At 40.8% G+C, this 24,016-nt stretch overlaps 1 protein-coding gene across 4 annotated transcripts in view; it reads right to left on the bottom strand.

Annotated features, from left to right (window-relative positions):
• The window catches only part of thrb (thyroid hormone receptor beta), a 126,881-nt gene extending 110,404 nt beyond the window's left edge, over positions 1-16,477 (bottom strand). For 2 of the 4 annotated variants that reach the window (XM_061908378.1, XM_061908381.1), the window contains exon 1: positions 10,487-10,820. The gene's annotated coding sequence lies outside the window, so the exon portion shown is untranslated. Of the gene's footprint in view, positions 1-10,486; positions 10,822-16,142 lie in introns of those variants that run through there. The other 2 variants (XM_061908380.1, XM_061908382.1) reach the window with 2 other exon arrangements.
• Positions 16,478-24,016: the final 7,539 nt, after the last annotated feature.

The raw sequence follows: 24,016 nt of genomic DNA, 5'->3' as shown, positions 1-24,016 counted from the left end.
GTGGATGAGGCCCGCCCGGAGTTCCTTAAGGCTCTGGATGCTGTGGGGCTGTCTTGGTTGACAAGACTCTGCAGCATCACGTGGACATCGGGGGCGGTACCTCTGGATTGGCAGACCGGGGTGGTGGTTCCTCTCTTTAAGAAGGGGGACCGGAGGGTGTGTTCCAACTATCGTGGGATCACACTCCTCAGCCTTCCCGGTAAGCTTTATTCAGGTGTACTGGAGAGGAGGCTACGCCGGATAGTCGAACCTCGGATTCAGGAGGAACAGTGTGGTTTTCGTCCTGGTCGTGGAACTGTGGACCAGCTCTATACTCTCCGCAGGGTTCTTGAGGGTGCATGGGAGTTTGCCCAACCAGTCTACATGTACTTTGTGGACTTGGAGAAGGCATTCGACCGTGTCCCTCGGGAAGTCCTGTGGGGAGTGCTCAGAGAGTATGGGGTATCGGACTGTCTTATTGTGGCGGTCCGCTCCCTGTACGATCAGTCCCAGAGCTTGGTCCGCATTGCCGGCAGTAAGTCGAACACATTTCCAGTGAGGGTTGGACTCCGCCAAGGCTGTCCTTTGTCACCGATTCTGTTCATAACATTTATGGACAGAATTTCTAGGCGCAGTCAAGGCGTTGAGGGGTTCCGGTTTGGTGACCGCAGGATTAGGTCTCTGCTTTTTGCAAATGATGTGGTCCTGATGGCTTCATCTGACCGGTATCTTCAGCTCTCCCTGGATCGGTTCGCAGCCGAGTGTGAAGCGACCGGAATGAGAATCAGCACCTCCAAGTCTGAGTCCATGGTTCTCGCCCGGAAAAGGCTGGAATGCCATCTCCGGGTTGGGGAGGAGACCCTGCCCCAAGTGGAGGAGTTCAAGTACCTAGGAGTCTTGTTCACGAGTGGGGGAAGAGTGGATCGTGAGATCGACAGGCGGATCGGTGCGGCGTCTTCAGTAATGCGGACGTTGTACCGATCCGTTGTGGTGAAGAAGGAGCTGAGCCGGAAGGCAAAGCTCTCAATTTACCGGTCGATCTACGTTCCCATCCTCACCTATGGTCATGAGCTTTGGGTCATGACCGAAAGGATAAGATCACGGGTAATGAGTTTCCTCCGCCGTGTGGCGGGGCTCTCCCTTAGAGATAGGGTGAGAAGCTCTGCCATCCGGGAGGAACTCAAAGTAAAGCCGCTGCTCCTCCACATCGAGAGGAGCCAGATGAGGTGGTTCGGGCATCTGGTCAGGATGCCACCCGAACGCCTCCCTAGGGAGGTGTTTAGGGCACGTCCAACCGGTAGGAGGCCACGGGGAAGACCCAGGACATGTTGGGAAGACTATGTCTCCTGGCTGGCCTGGGAACGCCTCGGGATCCCCCGGGAAGAGCAAGACGAAGTGGCTGGGGAGAGGGAAGTCTGGGTTTCCCTGCGTAGGCTGTTGCCCCCGCGACCCGACCTCGGATAAGCGGAAAAAGATGGATGGCATTTGTCTTCCTTTTTGCTTTTACCAGTAGCAGTTTAGAAGTCTGGAGTAAAAAAGTGCACAAGTAGGTCAAATGCATTAGTTAATTTCAGGTGGTTAATCAAAGATCCACACAACATAATCTGATATGATTTCATAGTTTAAAGCACTATTTATGTTTTTTTTTTATGATAAATAAGTGCAAAAAATTATTTTGCTTGCGCGCTTTGCACGCTCACATGAATTATTTGTGCCCCAGGTGTGCCCCAGTACAGTATTAGGTCTAGTGACGCCCCTGGTTGTAACTACTTCTAAATCCCTAATCCTTGTTTCCATGGCGAAATATACAGTACACTTATTTCAAGCATCATCCCTGTAGGACGAGTGATAGCTAATCATGCGTCACTAAACACTGCAGCACACCTTTGTCATAACATTGGATATCTATAATTGACAAAGTCAAGACAAGATGTCACTATTTCCGATCAAATATCCATAATGACGATCACCTTATCTTTTTACACACTGCACACAAGTGAATGAAGTGCATACTTAGTCAACAGCCATACATGTCACACTAAGAATGGCCGTATGAAGAAAGCCATTACTGTCATAAATATGTGCCATATAGTGAAACCACACTAAACAACAATGACAAACATTTTTGGAGAAAATTTGCACGCAACACAACATAAACACTACAGAACAAATTCCCAGAATTCCCTGCAGCACCAACTCTTCTGGGACACTACAATATAAACAAACACCATTGTTGGATCTACACCTAACATCCACTGTCCCTGTACCGCATTTTCCCGGAAAGGCTACATTCTTATTGTTACTGTTTTTGTTATTGTTAAATAACCAAAATTTATTCCCGGGCGCTGCCACCGCTGCTGCTCGCTGCTCCCTTCACCTCCCAGGGGGTGAACAAGGGGATGGGTCAAATGCACCTAGAGTGTGTGAGACAATCATTGGTACTTTACTTTAACTTTACCAAAGAATATTTGACTTCTAATTATGTCTAATGTGAACAGAATAACGCGCCTGGACACAAAGCATGATGCCACACTGTGTGGGGCGTGGCCTGCGGACCTGCAGCGAAGCGGGTGTGTCAGGATCGGCTGCGAGATTAGGCTGAAAAGCACAAATTATGGAAAAATAAATCATTGTTCACAAATATGAACACGGCTGTCATGTCCGTCATTGGCGGTCTAGAGAAACCCTAGAGGAGCAAGACCTCCACGCACACGTAAAGCCTAGTGTTTACGGCAGTAAATAACATGTTGGTCCCGGCACATACATGGCAATTTCAAAGTAAAATATAGTCAACAACAGAAGGAGATAACATCTGCAGGAACCTACCACAGAGAGAAGGACATACACTATTTGATTTCCTATTATGCAGCTCATTTTTATTTGACAGTTATTGAAATATGTTGTGTGACATCATGCACAAAAGTGCACTTTATTTGTTTTAAACTATTGTAGTGGTTTTCTGTACAAAAAGTGCACTTTAATTTAGTATTGTTATGAATGTCATCTTTGTGACTTCATGCACAAAAGTGCACTCATAGGTTGTTTTAAAATGTCTCTGACAATCTTGCACTTTCTGTTTTGGAAATGACATGAATGTTTGTGCCACTGCTTAATAACTGTTTGAAAAATGCAGTTTTGCTCAAATTGACTTGGTTGTGATTTCCCTCTCTGCATGAAAGTTTAAAATAAGCATAAATTAATGAAGTACGAACAAGAATGTTTTAATGTAGACACATAGAATCATCTTACTGCTGTGATTATATGCATCAAGTGTTCATTCAAGGCTAAGGCAAAATATAGAGATATATATTATGTATTGTGACATGGCCTAAAAATATTGAGATATTAATAAGAGGCCATATCGCCCAGCCCTAATGCTAACGTTATTGCAAACACGGCAATCTGTGTCGTCCACTGCATTATATATGTGTACCGTTTTAGCTAGTTTTCCGACATACTGCTGGTTGTTTACCTCATGGACATCTTATAAGTAGACACAGCATTGGCTGCTGTGACGCGAGAAACTGGGCCGCCATCTTGAAGTGGTGATGAGGAGCCGGCGAGCAGCCTAAACTGAGAGTTGACAGGTAGAAAAAAAAGATGCTAAACTGACAGTTGACAGGTAGAAAACAAAGACGCCGGGCTGGTGTTCAGCGTTTTCCAGCTCAAATGAGCGGACTGTTGAAAATACGACACGGAGGATTACTTTTCACAAGTAAGATTTAACATTAACGTACTATTGGTTGTATTTTGTGAAAATAATATTACCACAGAGTTGAGAAGGACCAAAGATCTTCAATAGTACTGAAATCATAGCCGCTAACAAACAAGAGTATGACCATAAAAGAATTGCTTTTCAATTAAATTACTTACATTTAAAAATGTCAAACTTGAATAACATATAGTTCTCTGCAAACCCATGGTGGCATCATGCATTCTGTGTGTATATTTTATATAGTTCTCTGCAAACCTATGAAATGTTCCAATTTGTCTTCATTATGTTGTCAGAATGCACCAGAATGCTTCATTAGTATGTGAAAATCACAAAGAAATATTCTGGGGGAGGATGACCCCCTTAAAGGGGTTTGGTTCACAAACTTTCAGCCCCACCTAAAACAAAATTCACTAGCCTCCACTGATTATGATGCATTCTCATTTTAGGCAAAGTATAAGACAATACTCTCTTAACAGTATAACTGTAACCAGGAATAAGTCTTCAAGTAACAATATTCAAATACTAACATTGTTGGGTAAGACAGAATTTGGTTTTATCCTGAATTTGGTTAAACCGATTGGTGGTTTTAGCTGATATAAAGACTTTCAGGTGTTTATGTTTAAGTATTCACAGTATCGTATTTTATCCAAAGCAACATACATAAAAATACATATAAAACAGTCACTGTAAACATTATTATTTAAGGGAAGAATGTAATACAAAATATCAATAGAAAGTGTCAAAACAGAATAAACTGCTGCTGCAGCAACAGAGATACAGTCTATAGGTCCCTAAAGGCCTACTGAAATTAGATTTTCTTATTTAGACAGGGATAGGAGGTCCGTTCTATGTGTCAAACTTGATCATTTCGCGATATTGCCATATTTTTGCTGAAAGGATTTAGTAGAGCACATCGACGATAAAGTTTGCAAATTTGGGTCGCTAATAAAAAAGCCTTGCCTGTACCGGAAGTAGCAGACAATGTGCATATGACGTCACGGGTTGTGGAGCTCCTCACATCCTCACATTGTTTACAATCATGGCCACCAGCAGCGAGAGCGATTCGGACCGAGAAAGTGACGATTTCCTCATTAATTTGAGCGAGGATGAAAGATTCGTGGATGAGGAAAGTAAGAGTGAAGGACGACAAAACTTTTTTTTTTTTTAAAAGACGAAGGCAGTGGGAGCAATTCAGATGTTATTAGACACATTTACTAGTTGTAGCCGAGTGTCCTGGGTTTGCCTATACAGTGTACTTATATAATAAAATAATAAACGGGAGACATTTCTCTCCACAACCACACACCCTACATCACAGCCCGACGGCAACTCTGAAAGGACAAAACTCCTCCTCTTCCTCCTCCTCCTCACACTCTCTGTTAACTTGGAACACCCTGAACTGTTTTTTACACTAGGATAATTCTTGAAAATCCCTTATCTGCTTATTGTGTTACTAGTGTTTTAGTGAGATTATATGGTCGTATCCGGAAAGTTGGAGGGGTGTGGCCACGGGTGTGGTGACCGCCAGTGTCTCCGTGGGAAGCTACGTTTCTCAACGAGGCAAGGCAGCCGGGCTGAGATTTTTTTTTTCCCCCCTCCTCCACGGTGTAAGCATGCGACGGTCGGGGGCGGCCGTTGGGAGGAGGCAAGAGAGTCCGCAGCTGCATGAAGAACGATGCAAACTCTCCGCTCATGTCTACGGTAAGAGCCGATTTATTGCCACCATTTTCTCACCGAAACCTGCCGGTAGGGAACCATGTTCGCTTGACCGCTCTGTTCCATAGCAAAGCTTCACCGTCAGCTTTCGGGAATGCAAACAAGGAAACACCGGCTGTGTTTGTGTTGCTAAAGGCAGCCGCAATACACCGCTTCCCTCCTACATCTTTCTTCTTTGACGTCTCCATTATTAATTGAACAAATTGCAAAAGTTTCAGCAACAAAGATGTCCAGGATACTGTGTAATAATGCGATTAAAGCAAACGACTTATAACTAGGATCGGTACTGGATCAAAATGTGCGCTACAATCCGTGACGTCACGCGCACGCCTCATCATACCGCGACGTTTTCAACAGGATAATTCGCGCGAAATTTAAAATTGCAATTTAGTAAACTAACCTGGCCGTATTGGCATGTGTTGCAATGTTCATTTCATCATTGATATATAAACTATCAGACTGCGTGGTCGGTAGTAGTGGGTTTCAGTAGGCCTTAAGATACATAGATGTCTAATGTATTCATACATTTTTATGTAGGATATATGCATGTATATATAACTTAATCATATTGCTTCTTGAACTTAAAAATAGCTGACCGTTATTTTTCCCCCTTCTCTGGGATTATATTCCCAGTTTTGATCTCGAAGGTCTGGTCATGTACAGCATATAAGAATATCCTATTACTGTTAAGCAAACTTTGAATGATAAAACACGCCAAAACATGTGTCCTTTATTGTAGCTACACGTATGACAAAAAACACATGAAAATCAGTGGTATTCAGTGAGGTAAGATGAATTAAAGCGCTGACAGTTCATTGCTACTGCCAAATAAATTGCACTGAGTGGAGCGCGTCACCACTCCAAGATGGCGGCCCCGCGTCTCGTCAACACCAGTAGGCAGTAGCACTCTATACTGCGTCTACTTATAAGATGTCTATGGTTTACCTCCCAACAGCCATGGTGGCATCATACTACGCCCTCCCATTGTGCACAAATGACTGACAGACTCTTGGCCAATTTGGTCTATGCAAATACAATGCAGCATAGGGCCCTGACATGTAAAAAGTACAACTCTGTTTATTGTTATGTTCACGTATTTGTTATGTTTTTCATGTGTACGCACTCTGCATCCAGTGGCCCCCAGGTAAATTGAGTTTGAGACCCCTGCTATAAGTACTACAGGAGCAAAAATCTAAACGTGCACTACAAGGAAATTCAAGTGCACAACTAAAAGACCATTATTTTGCGTAATACAACTAAGACCCTACAAGTGCAAAAACAAGTAAATCACACTGCACCTACAAGAAACTACAAGTACACCATAAATACGATAAAATTCATGTGCACTAATACAAGTGCTAAAACTACAACAAACTTCAAGTGCACAATAAGTACTAGAACTATAGGAAACTACACTACTAAAAGTACAACAAATACAAGAAACATCTTACTGCTGCTTCCCAATAGAATTTCTATACAAAAGAATAAATCACATTTTGTGTTGGGCTCAAATATATTATTTCACTCACTCAAAGACTAATTCCTTTACTTCAGGGGACTCAGACACGCAGCCCGCGGGACGTTATTTTGCGACCCGCACCTTAATATGAAAGTTTAATATTAGTGCGGCCCGCAAGTTTTATATGACTGGCGCTTGACAGCGTTGTGCTATTTGGGTTCAAAATGGCTCTTTCAACGTTCTGGGTTGCCTACCCCTGCGTTAGTGGAAAAGCGGCAAATGTGTGAAAGCGACAGAGATGTTGCCATTTAAACGAGTGTTTTCTTACGTGCCTGGCTGCAGTCACACCGCGACACCTGTCCGTCAGCAATAACAGTCCCTGATAGCCTGGACCAATTCAAATAGTTTTATTTTGTTTTTTTATTGTTTGATTTGCATTGCCTCACACGATGAACACTACATATATTTCTATATGATATGACTCTGGGAGCCGTCACTTTTTTGCGCTCGCTACCCAGGTACTTTCCCGGCTATTATCCGCCGACCGACGTGTTGCTGTAGGGAGGAAAGCGGAATGACACACATTGCGGAAATAACATTATTCTCCGTGCGTCGGCTAAATACAAATATATTCCACAAACCCATACGTGTCTTAGGGGCGGTATAGCTCAGTTGGTAGAATGGCCATACCAGCAATTTGAGGGTTACAGGTTCGATCCCTGCTTCTGCCATCCTACTCGCTGCCGTAGTGTCCTCGGGCAAGACACTTTACCCACCTGCTCCCAGTGCCACCCACACTGGTTTAAATGTAACATAGATATTGGGTTTCACTATGTAAAGCGCTTTGAGTCACTAGAGAAAAAGCACTATATAAATATAATTCACTTCACTAATTCACTTTTTCAAAACCTGCAATGAAGAGAAAGGTTAGTGATGTGCAAAGACAATTCCAGGAAAAGTGGGAGATGCAATATTTCCTTGTTGAGAACAGGAGCACCCCGACGTGTCTTATTTGCACAGAGAAAACTGCGGTGCACAAGGAATACAATTTGAAACGTCCTTATACAACTAGACATGCTGAGGAGTATGCAACATTTTTTTTAAGAAATCTTTTCTTGCAGCCCGGCCTCACCCAGACTCTGCGTCCAGTGGTAAATGGAGTTTGAGACCCCCGCTTTAATTGATTCGATGTTATTATTATAAAAAAAAAATGTTATTATAAAAAAATAATAATAATGGATTGTTCAAATTATTGTATGAGAGTAAACTTGCAAAATCAGTAGGAGATCAAATATTTATTTACTCACAGTACATAATAATATAATCATGTTGTGGTGTAGGCCAGTGGTTCTCAAATGGGGGTCCTTGATGGTATGCCAAGGGGTATGTGAGATTTTACAAAAATATTCTAAAAATAGCAAAAATTCAAAAATCCTTTATAAATATATTTATTGGAAAATACTTCAACAAAATATGAATGTATGTTCATAAACTGTGAAAAGAAATGCAACAATGTAATATTCAGTATTGACAGCTAGATTTTTTTGTGGACATGTTCCATAAATATTGATGTTAAATATTTATTTTTTTGTGAAGAAATGTTTAGAACTAAAGGCCTACTGAAACCCACTACTACCTACCACGCAGTCTGATAGTTTATATATCAATGATGAAATATTAACACTGCAACACATGCCAATACGGCCTTTTTAATTTATTAAATTACAATTTCAAATTTCCCGGGAGTTTCGTCTTCGAAACGTCGTAATGATGACGTGTACGCAAAACCTCACGGGTTTTTAGGAAGTATGAGCGCTGCGCACACACAGCTAAATGTCGTCTGCTTTAACGGCATAATTATACAGTATTTTGGACATCTGTGTTGCTGAATCTTTTGCAAATTGTTCAATTTATATTGGAGAAGTCACATTAGAAAGATGGGAGTTGGGAAGCTTTAGCCTTTAGCCACACAAACACACGGTGATTCATTGTTTAAAATTCCTGGAGGTGAAACTTTCCTATGGATCAAAGCGCGGTCAAGCGGACATGGATCCCTACCAAATGTCAACCAACAGGTTTCGGTGAGAAAATTGTGGTTTAAAAGTCAGTTCTTACCGGAGAAAAGCTGAGCTTGTGCCATCCATAGCTGCCGTCGATTCCCCTGAGACACTGCGCATCAAGACACCCGTGGACCCACCCTTCCGACAATCAGGTACTATTTAACTCACTAAAACACTAGCAACACAATAGAAAGATAATGGATTTCCCAGAATTAACCTAGTAAATGTGTCTAAAAACATCGGAATCCGTCCCAATGCAATCGCGTTTTTGTTTTGTTTTTTCTAGTCCGTTGCTATCAATATCCTCAAACACGAATCTTTCATCCTCGCTCAAATTAATGCGGAAATTGTCGTTTTCTCAGTCCGAATAGCACTTTTTGTTGGAGGCTCCCATTAAAAACAATGTGAATATGTGAGGAGCCACCAATATGTGACGTCATCGTCTGTGACTTCCAGTAGAGGCAGGGCTTTTCTCTTAGCACCGAAAGTTGCGAAATTTATCGTGGATGTTCTCTACTAAATCCTTTCAGCAAAAATATGGCAATATCACGGAATAGAATAGAATAGAATGGACCTGCTATCCCCGTTTAAATAAGAAAATCTAATTTCAGTAAGCCTTTAAGTTCATGAATCCAGATGGATCTCTATTACAATCCCCAAAGAGGGCACTTTAAGTTGATGATTACTTCTATGTGTAGAAATCTTTATTATAATTGAACCACTTGTTTATTTTTCAACAAGTTTTTAGTTCTTATTGTATCTTTTTTTCCAAATAGTTCAAGAAAGACCACTACAAATGAGCAATGTTTTGCACTGTTATACAATTTAATAAATCAGAAACTGATTACATAGTGCTGCATTTTACTTCTTTATCTCTTTTTTTCAACCAAAAATGCGTTGCTCTGATTAGGGTGTACTTGAATAAAAAAAAATGATCATAGGGGGTACATCACTGAAAAAAGGTTGAGAACCACTGGTGTAGGCAATAAAGCAGTATAATGCCTTCCCATAAGGGGTCGCCATTACCTGAGCCGCATGAAAACAACCACCAACGGGCACAAATATGCTTGGCCTCTTATGACAGAATCTCAGTGCGGTATCCAACATTTTTTAGAAAAGCCAGTTTCAAGTTTCTAACCTTAAAGTGAACATCAAAACATGTCTACCTCCGCTTGATATTTATCATTCGCTCTTCAATTCGGCGTAGATTACAACCCACAGAATTGAGTAAGAACGAAAAACTTTTAATAATTTCGGTTTTCATCGGAACATCCCACCTCTTAGACGCCGTCGTGGGCGGAAAATGGCAGTCTTAAATCCGCTGCCAGTTGTCACAATATTGCTGTAAATACTTAATATTTGCTGGACATATTTCCGCCTCCGAATTTTCAGAAAGGATAATTTAATAGCGAGAGTAGCAAAGTTAGTCCGGATATAGAATAAACGAGCTCCGATATTGCGACACAAATTGGCGTTAAAAATATAAAAAGACGTACGCGTCAACCACTCGCAATGGCTGTCAAAAAATAAAATCCCCCAAATGAAGTGTGATCTTACCGCTTATGTGTCGATGATGTCCGGCTGTCAGCGGTGGTGCCCCTGTGTGTCCATTCCTCCTCCACGGCAGCCGGAGTCGACCTCAGCCGGCTTTGAGGGAGCTGGACTCGGCTGTACTTTCACCTGAAATGACCCCGGCTAGCTTGTTTGTCAGGGTAGGCTAGCAGGAACAACCAGGCTGTGTGAGCAAAAATACACACAACTTCAACTAATAGAAAACATTGTTGCACAATTTACACACTATCAACACTATATGGACGATCAGACAGCTGAAATAGGACTCCAACACAACACAAGATGCCTCGCCCATATCACACACTGTTCCTTTTTTACAATGACAGATTTTTTTTTTTTCAAAGATAGGCCTGCCTGGTCCATGCTGTTGCAACGTGTTTTTACATAATAAGTGCAGGCTATCTAGTGGTGTGCAAAGTGTGGCCCCGGGGCCATTTGTAGACCATACTTTTTGTTTACTGGCCTGCAGCACATTCTTAAAGGCCTACTGAAATGAGATTTTCTTATTTGAACGGGGATAGCAGGTCCATTCTATGTCATACTTGATCATTTCGCGATATTGCCATATTTTGGCTGAAAGGATTTAGTAGAGAACATCCACGATAAAGTTCGCAACTTTCGGTGCTAAGAGAAAAGCCCTCCCTCTAACCAGAAGTCGCAGACGATGACATCACATGGTGATGGCTCCTCACATATTCACATTGATTTTAATGGGAGCCTCCAACAAAAAGTGCTATTTGGACAATTCCCCCATTAATTTGAGCGAGGATGAAAGATTTGTGTTTGAGGATATTGATAGCGACTAACCAGGAAAAAAAAACAAGTTAAAAAAAAAACGTGATTGCATTGAGACGGATTCATATGTTTTTAGAGACATTTACTGGGATAATTCTGGGAAATCCCTTATCTTTCTATTGCGTTGCTAGTTTTTTAGTGAGTTTAACAGTACCTGATAGTCAGAAGTGTACGTCCACAGCCGGGTGTTGACGCGCAGTGTCTCAGGGAAGTCGACGGCAGCTTTATGGGCGGCACAAGCTCAGCTGATATCCGGTAAGAAGCGACTTTTTAACCACAATTTTCTCACCGAAACCTGCTGGTTGACATTCGGTTGGGATCCATGTCCGCTCTGATTCATAGTAAAGTTTCACCTCCGTTAATTTTAAACAAGGAATCACCGTGGGTTTGTGTGGCTAAAGGCTAAAGCTTCCCAACTCCATCTTTCTACTTTGACTCCTCCAGTATTAATTGAACAAATTGCAAAAGATTCAGCAACACAGATCTCCAAAATACTGTGTAATTATGCCGTTAAAGCAGACGACTTTTAGCTGCCCCCCCGATGGTTTGAGGCCAGTGATGCTCTGCATACCTCTCCAGATCGCCTTCATGTTGTTATCTTTCAGCTTCCCTTCCGGCTTTTGAGTTTGTTATACACAACATAATGCGATAGGACACCAGTATGTACCGACTGAAAAACATGAAAAATCATATTACAGTATCTGTAAAGTATTAGCCCACATATGGATTTTTTTGTACACATTTAGCTTTACAGTGTATGTACTGTAGTTGTAAAAACAAGCATGAAGTGCTTCATGTATCAAGATTAATACAATAGTGACTCACTCAATGGTTTGATCCAGCTGTCCGGGTAAGTTTTTTTTCAGTCAATTTTGGGTAAGCACACCACTTATGTCGGCATAGTTTGGCTCCGAGTTCCACAATTGCTTCCTTGTGCTCCAACGTTTTCACCCTCTGTTCTTGCTCGCTTCTAGAAGCAGTTCATCCTCCGTATATTCAGGTTCAAAGAGATAAGGTTGTGAATCCTCATTTGACCATAAATTGTCTTCTTCGTTGTCTGTTACCAAGTCATGATTAGAATTAGAACACACAACACGTTTGTTTCTGTGAGTAAGAACCCACATTTGTTGCTGGAAGTCGAAAGCGTGCTGCTATGGCAATTGAAATAAATGTGCTGAGGAAATAAGTTCCGGTATTGCTTAAAATGACCAATATACAGGGGAACATGCGCTCTTTGTGTCGTTCTCGCCAATAAATTGGGTATCAAAGTGTCTCAATATGTCGGAATACCTACTCAGACATCTCATGTCCAGGTGAGATGCATGATTTATCATAGATAGATGGATAGATAGATAGATAGATAGATGGATAGATAGATAGATAGATAGATAGATAGATAGATAGATAGATAGATAGATAGATAGATAGATAGATAGATAGATAGATAGATAGATAGATAGATAGATAGATAGATAGATAGATAGATAGATAGATAGATAGATAGATAGATAGATAGATAGATAGATAGATGGATAGATAGATAGATAGTACTTTATTGATTCCTTCAGGAAAATTAAAGATAATGATCATCTATTTCTGTAAACATAGGGAGACACGGAAGTGATTATGACGCCTCACTTACCTATCAAGGAGAAAATTAGCAAGTATGCCGTCGGATGAAAAAGTCTTCTCCGCCTTCAATCGTCTCCATCTTTCAATGGCATCCCCGATAAAAAATTATCATTTTGTTCCTGGCTTTGTCATGAATAAGTTGAGAATTGTAAGGACGCCCTTTAGATTTACCAAGGTCTGACATGTTTAGTAACTTAACCAGTGGCAGTAGCTAGACGAAGATGGCGGTGCGTAACTGGCAACCTGGATGTAACTCACTCACGGACTTTCTAATTGAGCAAACGGTAGCGGGCAGGACATCAAAGTTAAAACAATAACAGGATTTCGGGGCTGCAAATCTAATTTTGAAATGAGCATACCCCGGCTGAACTACTGTTATCAGTTATAGAGGTATTCGAAAAGAACATGATTTATTAGTGCCTTTTGACATATCAGGGCCATTTAATGATGACTTGACATGAAATTATTACATATGGCTCCTTTAAGTTTAATATGAATACACTTGCGTGGCCAGATTGCTTATTGTAAAAGAACTCTGGCGGGACAAATTGAAGATGCCGACACTGAATTTGGCCCGTGGGCTGGGGGTTTGGACACCCCTGATTTACTAAGATGCTTTTGCCGTTTCTTGCGTTTCAGTCATTCCAGACTTATGTATTCGCTGGTGATGTGATCCACAGCCTTGCGAACATAATTATGTGTCAGTGTGCATATGTTCCTGTTGTAGGATTGCGACTCTGAAAAGGTGTTACACATTGTAGCTGTGTACTGAAGGCTTCAACAAATCGCACACAAGTAGGAGCACGATACCATGAAAGTGCTGAAAAAAGATTGTTTCCGCTGCAAAAGCCTCGTATACACGCCAAATCCTCATTTGAATAAGGCGGTCTGCACCATAGGCGCTGATCTACATTTCTGCCAGTGGGTGCTCAGTGCTTATGTGTCATTGTTGTCCCGATACCAATATTTTGCTACCGGGACCAAAATTTTTCAGTACTTTTTGGTACTTTTCTAAATAAAGGGGACCACAAAAAATGTCACTACAGGCTTTATTTTAACAAAAAACATCTTACGGTGCAATAATTATGTTTCATATTGCAATTTTGTCCTTAAATAAAATAGTGAATATACAAGACAAATTGTCTTTTAGTAGTAAGTAAACAAACAAAGGCTCCTAATTTAGCTGCTGACGTAAGCAGTAACATATTGTGTCATTTATTATTCTATTATTTTGTCAAAATGATTAAGGACAAGTGGTAGAAAATGAATTATTAATCTACTTGTTAATTTACTGTTACTGTCTGTGTTCTTTATGTTTCAACACGTTCTATCTACACATCTGTTAAAATGTAATCACTTATTCTTCTGTTTGGATACTTTACATTAGTTTTGGATGATACCACAAATTTGGGTATCAATCCAATACCAAGTCATTACAGGATCACACGTTGGTCATATTCAAAGTGCTCATGTGTCCTGAGTTTATAAACATAATATGAATTTAAAATAAAACGCAACAAGATTTTGTGATGTTAAAAAAATATCGATGTAATCATAGTGGTATCGATTAGATACGCTCCTGTACTTGGTATCATTACAGTGGATGTCAGGTGAAGATCCACCTATGGTGTTTGTTTATACGTATTGTAGCGTCCCGGAAGAGTTGGTGCGACAGGGAATTCTGGGAATTTGTTCTGTAGTGTTCATGTTGTGTTGTGGTGCAAATATTCTTCCAAAATGTGTTTGTTGTTGTTGTTTAGTGTGGTTTCATTGTATAGCACATATTTATGTCCGTGTTGGCATTGTTTATAGTGCCACTCTTAGTGTGACATGTATGGCTGTTGACTAAGTATGAACTTCATTCATTTGGGTGCAGTGTGTTCAAAGTCAACATGACTGTATCATTAGTTCATTATCGGGCACAATGAAATCTTGGTTAGGCTTTGTCAATTATAGACTGCATTATTTCCATCCATCCATTTCCTACCACTTGTCCCGTTCAGGGTCGGGGGGGGAGGGCGCTGGTGCCTATCTCAGCTGCATTCCGACTGAAGGCAGGTACACCCTGGACAAGTCGCCACCTCATCGCAGGGCCAACACAGATAGACAGACAACGTTCACACTCACATTCACACACCAGGGCCAATTTAGTGTTGCCAATCAACCTATCCCCTGGTGCATATTTTTGGAGGTGGGAAAAAGCCGGAGTACCCGGAGGGAACCCATGCAGTCACGAGGAGAACATGCAAAAATCACACAGAAAGATCCAGAGCCCGGGATTGAACATAGGACAACTCGGGACCTTCATTTTGTGAGGCACATGCTATAACCCCTCTTCCACCATGCTATGTGTAGAAATCTTTATTATAATTGAACCACTTGTTTATTTTTCAACAAGTTTTTAGTTCTTATTGTATCTTTTTTTCCAAATAGTTCAAGAAAGACCACTACAAATGAGCAATGTTTTGCACTGTTATACAATTTAATAAATCAGAAACTGATTACATAGTGCTGCATTTTACTTCTTTATCTCTTTTTTTCAACCAAAAATGCGTTGCTCTGATTAGGGTGTACTTGAATAAAAAAAAATGATCATAGGGGGTACATCACTGAAAAAAGGTTGAGAACCACTGGTGTAGGCAATAAAGCAGTATAATGCCTTCCCATAAGGGGTCGCCATTACCTGAGCCGCATGAAAACAACCACCAACGGGCACAAATATGCTTGGCCTCTTATGACAGAATCTCAGTGCGGTATCCAACATTTTTTAGAAAAGCCAGTTTCAAGTTTCTAACCTTAAAGTGAACATCAAAACATGTCTACCTCCGCTTGATATTTATCATTCGCTCTTCAATTCGGCGTAGATTACAACCCACAGAATTGAGTAAGAACGAAAAACTTTTAATAATTTCGGTTTTCATCGGAACATCCCACCTCTTAGACGCCGTCGTGGGCGGAAAATGGCAGTCTTAAATCCGCTGCCAGTTGTCACAATATTGCTGTAAATACTTAATATTTGCTGGACATATTTCCGCCTCCGAATTTTCAGAAAGGATAATTTAATAGCGAGAGTAGCAAAGTTAGTCCGGATATAGAATAAACGAGCTCCGATATTGCGACACAAATTGGCGTTAAAAATATAAAAAGACGTACGCGTCAACCACTCGCAATGGCTGTCAAAAAATAAAATCCCCCAAATGAAGTGTGATCTTACCGCTTATGTGTCGATGATGTCCGGCTGTCAGCGGTGGTGCCCCTGTGTGTCCATTCCTCCTCCACGGCAGCCGGAGTCGACCTCAGCCGGCTTTGAGGGAGCTGGACTCGGCTGTACTTTCACCTGAAATGACCCCGGCTAGCTTGTTTGTCAGGGTAGGCTAGCAGGAACAACCAGGCTGTGTGAGCAAAAATACACACAACTTCAACTAATAGAAAACATTGTTGCACAATTTACACACTATCAACACTATATGGACGATCAGACAGCTGAAATAGGACTCCAACACAACACAAGATGCCTCGCCCATATCACACACTGTTCCTTTTTTACAATGACAGATTTTTTTTTTTTCAAAGATAGGCCTGCCTGGTCCATGCTGTTGCAACGTGTTTTTACATAATAAGTGCAGGCTATCTAGTGGTGTGCAAAGTGTGGCCCCGGGGCCATTTGTAGACCATACTTTTTGTTTACTGGCCTGCAGCACATTCTTAAAGGCCTACTGAAATGAGATTTTCTTATTTGAACGGGGATAGCAGGTCCATTCTATGTCATACTTGATCATTTCGCGATATTGCCATATTTTGGCTGAAAGGATTTAGTAGAGAACATCCACGATAAAGTTCGCAACTTTCGGTGCTAAGAGAAAAGCCCTCCCTCTAACCAGAAGTCGCAGACGATGACATCACATGGTGATGGCTCCTCACATATTCACATTGATTTTAATGGGAGCCTCCAACAAAAAGTGCTATTTGGACAATTCCCCCATTAATTTGAGCGAGGATGAAAGATTTGTGTTTGAGGATATTGATAGCGACTAACCAGGAAAAAAAAACAAGTTAAAAAAAAAACGTGATTGCATTGAGACGGATTCATATGTTTTTAGAGACATTTACTGGGATAATTCTGGGAAATCCCTTATCTTTCTATTGCGTTGCTAGTTTTTTAGTGAGTTTAACAGTACCTGATAGTCAGAAGTGTACGTCCACAGCCGGGTGTTGACGCGCAGTGTCTCAGGGAAGTCGACGGCAGCTTTATGGGCGGCACAAGCTCAGCTGATATCCGGTAAGAAGCGACTTTTTAACCACAATTTTCTCACCGAAACCTGCTGGTTGACATTCGGTTGGGATCCATGTCCGCTCTGATTCATAGTAAAGTTTCACCTCCGTTAATTTTAAACAAGGAATCACCGTGGGTTTGTGTGGCTAAAGGCTAAAGCTTCCCAACTCCATCTTTCTACTTTGACTCCTCCAGTATTAATTGAACAAATTGCAAAAGATTCAGCAACACAGATCTCCAAAATACTGTGTAATTATGCCGTTAAAGCAGACGACTTTTAGCTGCCCCCCCGATGGTTTGAGGCCAGTGATGCTCTGCATACCTCTCCAGATCGCCTTCATGTTGTTATCTTTCAGCTTCCCTTCCGGCTTTTGAGTTTGTTATACACAACATAATGCGATAGGACACCAGTATGTACCGACTGAAAAACATGAAAAATCATATTACAGTATCTGTAAAGTATTAGCCCACATATGGATTTTTTTGTACACATTTAGCTTTACAGTGTATGTACTGTAGTTGTAAAAACAAGCATGAAGTGCTTCATGTATCAAGATTAATACAATAGTGACTCACTCAATGGTTTGATCCAGCTGTCCGGGTAAGTTTTTTTTCAGTCAATTTTGGGTAAGCACACCACTTATGTCGGCATAGTTTGGCTCCGAGTTCCACAATTGCTTCCTTGTGCTCCAACGTTTTCACCCTCTGTTCTTGCTCGCTTCTAGAAGCAGTTCATCCTCCGTATATTCAGGTTCAAAGAGATAAGGTTGTGAATCCTCATTTGACCATAAATTGTCTTCTTCGTTGTCTGTTACCAAGTCATGATTAGAATTAGAACACACAACACGTTTGTTTCTGTGAGTAAGAACCCACATTTGTTGCTGGAAGTCGAAAGCGTGCTGCTATGGCAATTGAAATAAATGTGCTGAGGAAATAAGTTCCGGTATTGCTTAAAATGACCAATATACAGGGGAACATGCGCTCTTTGTGTCGTTCTCGCCAATAAATTGGGTATCAAAGTGTCTCAATATGTCGGAATACCTACTCAGACATCTCATGTCCAGGTGAGATGCATGATTTATCATAGATAGATGGATAGATAGATAGATAGATAGATGGATAGATAGATAGATAGATAGATAGATAGATAGATAGATAGATAGATAGATAGATAGATAGATAGATAGATAGATAGATAGATAGATAGATAGATAGATAGATAGATAGATAGATAGATAGATAGATAGATAGATAGATAGATAGATGGATAGATAGATAGATAGTACTTTATTGATTCCTTCAGGAAAATTAAAGATAATGATCATCTATTTCTGTAAACATAGGGAGACACGGAAGTGATTATGACGCCTCACTTACCTATCAAGGAGAAAATTAGCAAGTATGCCGTCGGATGAAAAAGTCTTCTCCGCCTTCAATCGTCTCCATCTTTCAATGGCATCCCCGATAAAAAATTATCATTTTGTTCCTGGCTTTGTCATGAATAAGTTGAGAATTGTAAGGACGCCCTTTAGATTTACCAAGGTCTGACATGTTTAGTAACTTAACCAGTGGCAGTAGCTAGACGAAGATGGCGGTGCGTAACTGGCAACCTGGATGTAACTCACTCACGGACTTTCTAATTGAGCAAGCGGGCAGGACATCAAAGTTAAAACAATAACAGGATTTCGGGGCTGCAAATCTAATTTTGAAATGAGCATACCCCGGCTGAACTACTGTTATCAGTTATAGAGGTATTCGAAAAGAACATGATTTATTAGTGCCTTTTGACATATCAGGGCCATTTAATGATGACTTGACATGAAATTATTACATATGGCTCCTTTAAGTTTAATATGAATACACTTGCGTGGCCAGATTGCTTATTGTAAAAGAACTCTGGCGGGACAAATTGAAGATGCCGACACTGAATTTGGCCCGTGGGCTGGGGGTTTGGACACCCCTGATTTACTAAGATGCTTTTGCCGTTTCTTGCGTTTCAGTCATTCCAGACTTATGTATTCGCTGGTGATGTGATCCACAGCCTTGCGAACATAATTATGTGTCAGTGTGCATATGTTCCTGTTGTAGGATTGCGACTCTGAAAAGGTGTTACACATTGTAGCTGTGTACTGAAGGCTTCAACAAATCGCACACAAGTAGGAGCACGATACCATGAAAGTGCTGAAAAAAGATTGTTTCCGCTGCAAAAGCCTCGTATACACGCCAAATCCTCATTTGAATAAGGCGGTCTGCACCATAGGCGCTGATCTACATTTCTGCCAGTGGGTGCTCAGTGCTTATGTGTCATTGTTGTCCCGATACCAATATTTTGCTACCGGGACCAAAATTTTTCAGTACTTTTTGGTACTTTTCTAAATAAAGGGGACCACAAAAAATGTCACTACAGGCTTTATTTTAACAAAAAACATCTTACGGTGCAATAATTATGTTTCATATTGCAATTTTGTCCTTAAATAAAATAGTGAATATACAAGACAAATTGTCTTTTAGTAGTAAGTAAACAAACAAAGGCTCCTAATTTAGCTGCTGACGTAAGCAGTAACATATTGTGTCATTTATTATTCTATTATTTTGTCAAAATGATTAAGGACAAGTGGTAGAAAATGAATTATTAATCTACTTGTTAATTTACTGTTACTGTCTGTGTTCTTTATGTTTCAACACGTTCTATCTACACATCTGTTAAAATGTAATCACTTATTCTTCTGTTTGGATACTTTACATTAGTTTTGGATGATACCACAAATTTGGGTATCAATCCAATACCAAGTCATTACAGGATCACACGTTGGTCATATTCAAAGTGCTCATGTGTCCTGAGTTTATAAACATAATATGAATTTAAAATAAAACGCAACAAGATTTTGTGATGTTAAAAAAATATCGATGTAATCATAGTGGTATCGATTAGATACGCTCCTGTACTTGGTATCATTACAGTGGATGTCAGGTGAAGATCCACCTATGGTGTTTGTTTATACGTATTGTAGCGTCCCGGAAGAGTTGGTGCGACAGGGAATTCTGGGAATTTGTTCTGTAGTGTTCATGTTGTGTTGTGGTGCAAATATTCTTCCAAAATGTGTTTGTTGTTGTTGTTTAGTGTGGTTTCATTGTATAGCACATATTTATGTCCGTGTTGGCATTGTTTATAGTGCCACTCTTAGTGTGACATGTATGGCTGTTGACTAAGTATGAACTTCATTCATTTGGGTGCAGTGTGTTCAAAGTCAACATGACTGTATCATTAGTTCATTATCGGGCACAATGAAATCTTGGTTAGGCTTTGTCAATTATAGACTGCATTATTTCCATCCATCCATTTCCTACCACTTGTCCCGTTCAGGGTCGGGGGGGGAGGGCGCTGGTGCCTATCTCAGCTGCATTCCGACTGAAGGCAGGTACACCCTGGACAAGTCGCCACCTCATCGCAGGGCCAACACAGATAGACAGACAACGTTCACACTCACATTCACACACCAGGGCCAATTTAGTGTTGCCAATCAACCTATCCCCTGGTGCATATTTTTGGAGGTGGGAAAAAGCCGGAGTACCCGGAGGGAACCCATGCAGTCACGAGGAGAACATGCAAAAATCACACAGAAAGATCCAGAGCCCGGGATTGAACATAGGACAACTCGGGACCTTCATTTTGTGAGGCACATGCTATAACCCCTCTTCCACCATGCTGCCCGACTACATGATTTATGACATTTAATTATACAAAACGGACCAAACTCACCACACGATTCACAACAAGATTTTTCAAAAATTATTTGATTGATTGGGGCAGCACGGTGAAACAGGGGTTAGTCAGTTTGCCTCACAATATGAAGGTCCTGGTTTCAATGCTGCGCTCGGGATCTTTCTGTGTGGAGTTTGCATGTTCTCCCCGTGACTGCGTGGGTTCCCTCCGGGCACTCCGGCTTTCTCCCACTTCCAAAGACATGCACCTGGGGATAGGTTGATTGGCAACACTAAATTGTCCCTAGTGTGTGAATGTGAGTGTGAATGTTGTCTGTCTATCGGTGTTGGCCCTGCGAGGAGGTGGAGACTTGTCCAGGGTGTAACCCGCCTTGGGGCCCGATTGCAAGTGAGATAGATTCCAGCGCCCCCCGTAACTTCGAAGGGAAGGAACAAGCTGTAAAAAATAGATTGATGGATGGGTTTTATTGATTGAAAGTTGCCATCAATCCCACGTGCATTGTCAGTGGGTGCTTGGGGCCCCGAAGCACCCAAGGGATCGGCGCTTATGATCTGCACCACTTTTCAAATGCACACAGTATTAGTAAATCACACGCCCACTCATAGTACATGCTATTTTATTCTTTGCACATGCTGGTTCATGAGTGGTATTTGGATCTTAGCAGGGGCGTTACTATGCCTATTTTAGGGGGGGCTCAAGCCCCCCTAAAATATTCTTAAGCCCCCCTAAATAATTTGGCATTATATTTTATTAAATTTACATTTATTTTCTTTTTTTTACAAATACATGCCGAAATATTCACTTTAAAGTGGCCCAAAAAAAGAGTTTAAAATAAATAATCATATAACCTATCATTAGTCACTCAGTTTCCCCTCACTTCATAGCGTAAGGAGCGCTACTGCCTACTGACGCTGACGAGACGAGACGCGCGGCCGCCATCTTGGTGGTGATTCACTCCACTCAGTGCAATTCATTTGGCAGGAGCAATGAACTGTCAGCGCATTTTATCTCACTGAATACCATTGATTTTCACAAGCTTTTTTGTCAAACGTGTAACTATGATAAAGGACACATGTTTTGGCATGTTCATAGTTTGCTTAACAGCGATAGAATATTTTCATATGCTATAAGTGACCAGACGTCCAAAATCTAAACTGGGAATAATAATCCCAGAGAAGGGGGAAAAAACGGTCAGCTATTTTTAAGTTGAAGAAACAATGTATGAATATACTAGATATCTATTTATCTTACGGACCAATAGACTGTATCTCTGTTGCTGCAATGGCAAAGAGTTTATTCTGTCTTGACACTTTGTATTTATATTTTCTATTACATTCTTCCCATAAACAATCATGTTTACAGTGATTGTTTTGTATGTATTTTTCATGTATGTTAATTTGGATAAAAGTGTCTGCCAAATACTCAAACATATATAAACACCTGAAAGTCTTTATATCAGCTAAAACCACCAATCTGTTTCATTGGATTCAGAATAAAACCAAAGTCTGTCTTACCCAACAATGTTAGTATTTGAATATTGTTACTTGAAGACTTATTCCTGGTTACAATTATACTGTTAAGAGAGTATTGTCTTATGTTTTGCCTAAAATGAGAATGCATCATAATCAGTGGTGGCTGTTGAATTTTGTTTTAGGTGGGGCTAAGATTTATCTGAGAGCCAGATGCAGTCATCAAAAAACCCACATCTGGCTCTAGAGCCATAGGTTCCCTACCCCTGCTCTAGAGCCAGATGTGGCTCTTTTGATGACTGCATCTGGCTCTCGGATAAATCTGAGCTAACACTGCTTAACACAATAAGTAATGACTTATTATCCTCCCCCAGAAGATTTCTTTGTGATTTTCACATACAAATATTGAAGATCTTTGCTCCTTCTCAACTCTGTGGTCAAGCTGCACAAAACCTTGTGTCTGCAATTGTAAATAATTTTGTTTTTAAGTTTTGTGTTTCTTGTAGAATCTATGTAAAGTAGTATACATTAGCCTATTGTTAAAATAATGAAAAAAAACATAATTAAAATATATATGTTTTATTGCATTGATTCGTTACATTAATAGCTGTTGTATTATTATAGGATTTTCAGAGGGAGGAAAATCCAAGACATTTAATATAAAATGTAAAATGAATCCCCAGGTGCATGTCTTTGGATGTTGGGAGGAAGCCGGAGTTCCTTGGCCCTGCGATGAGGTGGCGACTTGTCCAGGGTGTACCCCGTCTTCCACCCGATTGTAGCCAGCGCCCCCCGCGATCTCAAAAAGGAATAAGCGGTAGAAAATGGATGTACATAAAGAGAAAAAGAAACAAAATGTTTAAAAGCCATCGTCCCGTGCATTTTTTTTACCGTCCCCGGGACGACGGGACATCATTAATGTCAAGCCCTGGAAGTTACATTTTATTGTTTGCATTATTTGTTTCAGCATTGCACTTTGAAGATGGTCCCTCAGCTCTTTGACAGATTTGGCTCTTTTTCAGATCAGGAGACGGACTCTAAGTCTTTCTTAGAGTATACATAAAAGTTTCTCACTTCTATTCAGACTTCCATATATATTTAATTTCCTTAACCGACTGAAATAATAATAATAACAAAGAATAATTTCTAAGTCTTTGTTAGCCGTGTGTGAAGTTTTGTACTCGTGCGCTACGTTCGCTCCCATCCTGTTCATCTACTGGGGCAGGGTTCGGGAACCTTTTTGGCTGAGAGAGCCAAGAATCCGAATATTTTAAAATGTATTTCCATTAGAGCCATATAATTTTTTTTCAACACTGAACACACCTAAACGCGTGCATTTTTAAGTAAGACCAACATTACTAGTGTATAATAGGTCTCTTATTCTTTGTAATAACATTGATATTCTGAAGCTAACTGTGGAGGGGGCATGGCCTGCGGGCCTGCAGCGAAGCGGGGTGTGCCAGGACCGGCCTCAAAATCAGCGACAGGTGCGTAGACAACCCACCTGGGCCTTGTTATCTAATCACCTGTCACTCTGTTATAAGCAGCAGCAGCCAGGAGGAGAGACAGGGTTGGAGCTGGTAGCGAGAACGAAAGAGAAAAAGACAATTGCTAGAAAGCGA

The sequence above is a fragment of the Nerophis ophidion genome, linkage group LG08, assembly GCF_033978795.1.
Source record: "Nerophis ophidion isolate RoL-2023_Sa linkage group LG08, RoL_Noph_v1.0, whole genome shotgun sequence".
NCBI lineage: Eukaryota > Metazoa > Chordata > Actinopteri > Syngnathiformes > Syngnathidae > Nerophis > Nerophis ophidion.
The sequence above is the reverse complement of the archived record's forward strand: the minus strand, read 5'-3'. Positions and strand labels throughout refer to the sequence as shown.